The sequence below is a fragment of the Mus musculus genome, chromosome 10, assembly GCF_000001635.26.
Source record: "Mus musculus strain C57BL/6J chromosome 10, GRCm38.p6 C57BL/6J".
Taxonomy (NCBI): domain Eukaryota; kingdom Metazoa; phylum Chordata; class Mammalia; order Rodentia; family Muridae; genus Mus; species Mus musculus.
Window position 1 is genome coordinate 17,874,004 of NC_000076.6, and position 4,769 is coordinate 17,878,772.

A 4,769-nucleotide genomic window follows, 5' to 3' on the forward strand; every position below is an offset into this window, starting at 1 on the left:
CCCAAGTCCTTTTGGGGTACACATCAGGCAAACCCACACTTTGCCACCATACCTTTCTCTCTGGAGCCCAGCCAAGCCGCTAAGTGAAGGAAAACACCACACAAACTTAGTTCAGAAACAATTATAACTCAATCGCTGGGGACATCTAGAATCTTAATCTTGTAAGCCATGTTAAATCCAGTGGGAGGCACTGTTTGAGGAGGGCTAGGAGGTGCGGTTTTGCAGGACAAACTATGTTACTGAGGATAGACTTAAAGAGTTCATAACTATTTCCCTTTTCTAGTTTGCTCTCTTGACTTCCTGTTTGTGACCTGCTGCCTGCTGCCATGCTTACTCACCATGCTGGTCTCTTGACCCTCTATAATCACATAAAGTCCCTTTCTTCTTTGAGTTGTCTTGGTCGTGGTGTTTTATCACAGCGTACAAATATGGGCTAGGTAGTCAAGAATTTCAGAGTTGTGTATTAACTATTTTTTGGGAGCTCTCATTTCTGCCTGTGAGCCTTCATGTTTCCTACTCATTCACGCTCCACTCTTCTTGCAAGCTTCTGTGTAAAGTTATTTTGACAATGTTCATATCTTATCTTTCAGCTGCTGACTTGATAGCTTTTCGGACATGCATTATCCATTCTCGTGATTCAGTTAAAGAAGGGGGAATTTAGAACACAAAATATTTTAAGCATTAGCTGTGCACCTGGGAAAGAAATACACACACACACACACACACCCCTAGGTGTCTCTCCAAACCCCAAATCAGAAAAGTATGAAGCTGCTATAGCCTTTACTCAGAACATCTTCTGTTCTCTCACAGCCTACTTTGGTCTCTTTTGGGGGCAGTGCTCAAAGCTGAAGAGGACCTAATAAGAATTGAGCTGAAACTCATCTTTCATCTATCTATCTTCTTCCCTCCACTTTTGTCCCTTCTGTCTCTTTTCTCAAAAAAAAAATGGTTTGGTTGGCAACCAAAATGTGGAAGACTTGAGGTCGGTCTTTGTAAAAAATCAACATGAAACTAAATAAAAACAGCCATCGATTCTAGTAGGAAAAGCATCCTTCACAACTCTGACTCCACCTCTTACTCTGTACCTTGGTGACTCCTCTCTGGAGATGATGGAACCTACTAACTCCAAAGCAGCCCACTCAGGGTTCAGACCATCTAGTTTTTTCTCATTCTCTTCCTCCCCCACCACACAAAACTGCACTAAATTTTCTTCTTCTTCCACATCTGTCGTTAATTTTTCCTTGTGTTCATGCCAATACTTTTTGCCAAATTTCTTGTTGAAAGAAATAAATCTCTATTAACCTTACACCAAACCACCTATTGAAAAACCAGGAAGCCAGGTATGGTGACACACACCTTTAGTCCCAGCCCTCAGAAGTTGAGGTAGGAAGATTTGAAGTTTGAAATCTTTGAGTTTGAAGCCAGGCAGATCTACGTAGAGACCCTGCTTTGAACTAAAATATGAAAAAAAAGTGTAGTGCTTGAGTGCATATCCAGCATGTATGAGTCCCTAGGTTCAATTCCCAAGACCAACAATAAATAAATAAACATATAAATAATAAGATAAATGTAATGACAGGCTGGAGAGAGTGTATTCTGCTCTTGCAGAGGACTCTCATACCCATGCCCACACACAGACACAAACAAACTTATTCATAATTTTAAAAAATCAAATTTTAAATAAATAGAATGAGATCAATTTTTCATTATTCTCTCTTGAATTCTTCATGACTATTGGAATTATCAAATATTCAGACTCTTTTTAGTAGCTCACTCAGGCAAGGATACTTTTCTATGCTCATCCAGAATGTAAAAGCTGACACATTAACGAAAACTCTGCTTCACACAGGGAACGAGAAGCATCCGAGCAAAGAATGGTCTTTAATAAAAAGAAAGCAAGACTTGGAGTAAGAGTATTTTATAAAAGATTCATTTGTATAACAGGATAACAAATGAGAATTTTATTTTGTACTGCCCCAATTCCAATATAGTCTCAAAGCTGAGTTCCACATGTATTGAGCCCACATTTTAAAGAGCAGAGTTACAACATCTTCACAGGCCTTTTTGAGTGTCCTCAGTTGACTATTAGAAGTCTGTTAACCACCTTTAGCCTGCATGTGATGAAAAGAGAATTATGAAGAGAGTAACCTTGATGGTGCGAATATCTTGGACTGAATTAAAACAGGAAAGTGGGAACGTCAGCTGAGTGCCTACATTTTCCTTGTCATGCATCATTATCTACCCAGATTGAAACACGCAGCCTCTCACTCCTGCACATAAACCCCTGTACCTGCCATGCTGGACCATGACATCAAATCGTGAACCAAAATAGAACCCTCTCCATTAAGTTGCTTCTGGTCAGGTATTAGGTCTTAGGGATGAGAAAGGCAACTGATACAGTATACCAGGAGCCACTTCTGACTAACCTTAGCTTTGTAGCCTATGGGGTAAGCAGGCTCGCAGTCATTCCAGAGACTCTCCAGAATCTACAATGTGGCATGGCTGAAGTCAAAGACAAGGGTTCTCTCTTCAACAGTGTGGGGTGTGGGAAAGAGCACTGAGATTTTTTATTGGAGGATCTGTCTCAATGCTTTCTGATCCTTTTCCCATAGGAGAAAGGTTGCTGCGGGGATTATATAATAAATCCACACTTTAAAGTTTTCAGTGCTGTTAGTAGAAACCAGGTGGCTTACTGAGGAGTTTCAAGCCATGTCTTAGTGACTTTTCTATTGCTGTAATAAAATGCCACAGCTAAGGCAACTTATAAAAGAACGTTTCAGAAGGTCAGAGTCTGTGCTGGCAGAGCAAATGAATGGCAGCTGAGAGCTCAAATGGTAATCAGCATGAAGGAGGTCAAGAGAGCATACTGGGAATGGCAGGAGTGTTTTGAAACCTCAAAGCTCTCTGCAGACTGGAGAAATGGCTCAGCAGTTAAGAGTATTGACTGCTCTTCCAGAGGTCCTGAGTTCAATTCCCAGCAACCACATGGTGGCTCACAACCATCTGTAATGGGATCCTATGTCTACTTGTGGTGTGTCGGAAGAGAGAGCAACAGTGTACTCACACACATAAAATAAAATGAATAATCTGACAGAGAGAGAGAGAGAGAGATATCTCCTCTAACAAACTGTTCCACCAATTGGAAACTGAGCATTTAAACAAACACACACTATGGGATATTATTCAAACCACTTAACTTACTAACCTCTAGCCCACAGCTATCCATTGCCAAAGCAATTGTTCTTCCCTGCTTTCTAAGTATTGGCATCCAGCCCTCCCTCCAAGTGGTAAATGCACCATGAAGTCACCTCCCAACCAGGGGTTGTGTCAATTCATCTCAGACTTAATGATTGTTCCTTGCCATCAGGCCCCCAGATTAGCAGTCTTAAACAACAGGCTCCCTCCCAAATGGGCTGAGCCATGCATGGTAAGTTCCAGAATAAACCTCCTGCCCTGGCTGTCCATCTTTGGAGGACTCGTTGTCTAACCAGAATTCCCAACAGGATTCAAACCTTACAAGAACGGTGAGCTTACCCCATGGATAGGCTCACCATTCCCTTTTCACTGGGCCCCGTGGCTTACCTTTTACAGGAAACTTTGTCATACTCTCCCAGCACAAGGAAGTAGAGGCTGGGGCTAGGTGCTGCTGCTGGGTTTCTCACGATTGCCTGTCTGTCCAATGACTCTTCTTGTGATTTAAATATTCTTTGAATCTTTCACTCTTTGGAAGAGTTTGCTCTTTGTTATCCTCACTTTTATTCACCACTCCACTCCACAAATAGCTTGTAATCTGCAGTTTGACCCAGGAACTTGACCTTGTCCAAGTTTTATACTATAAAACTAGCTACAATTGTGAAATTTTCAAAGAGAAATTTTATGTTCTATGATGTCATTTTCATAACCAAAAATGAAACAAATAAAGCATGGCCCTGTAGAAATATATAAAACAGTGGCTATGATGTGGGCGCTAATTGACAAACATGGTTTGCTTTAATAGTCTCAGGTCAAAGGTCAGGCTGACAGTTCTTTTTAATATGCTTTTCCTGCAATAATCCCAATGTGTTCAAGCCAGCCAGTGTAAGTAGGGAGTTGTAGGGCTGTGGGGCCCGGCATCCCCTCCTCCACAGGGCAAGGCCCTTGGGGAGGCAGACGTGAGGAGTTGACCTAGCTTGCCCCACACTGCTGTCACCGTTGGGCCCTAGGGAAGCCCCAGGACACTAATCCAGGAGTGAGGCACAGATGGTTTGGAGGTCCCCGGGCCAGAGATGAGGCTGGGGCCGTCTGGTTCTCAGGGTCTCAGACATCCAGGCGCTGCTGGAAGCTGTGGAAAAGCTGGGGGGTGGGGGTCAGGGGCAGGAACTAGCCCGGGGCTGGGGGCCCAAAGAGGGAGCTCCAGCTGGGGAGAGTCTTTGGCTTGCTGGCAGCAGCAGGCCTAAGTTTGTGGAGTCGATGGCTGGGAGTGCAGAAAGGCCTTCTACAAGGCTCCCCACAGAGGATCCTGATGAAAAGAGGCAGTCCATCATGTTAAGGCATTTATTGTCATAGGGGAAAGTGTATGAGTAAAACCATATCCCACTTTTCAGGGTGGGCCTGAGATTAAATACCAGAGGAGTGTCTGGGAAGGAGAGCTTACTGGCTAAGCCCTCCAGGCCTGTAGGTACCTCATTACAATGGAGATCTGCCTTGAGCCTAGGTGACTACAGGTCACATCCTCTACATGTGGAGGGACTTAGGGCATTGGCCATGTGTGACTGATGGCCACAAATCCA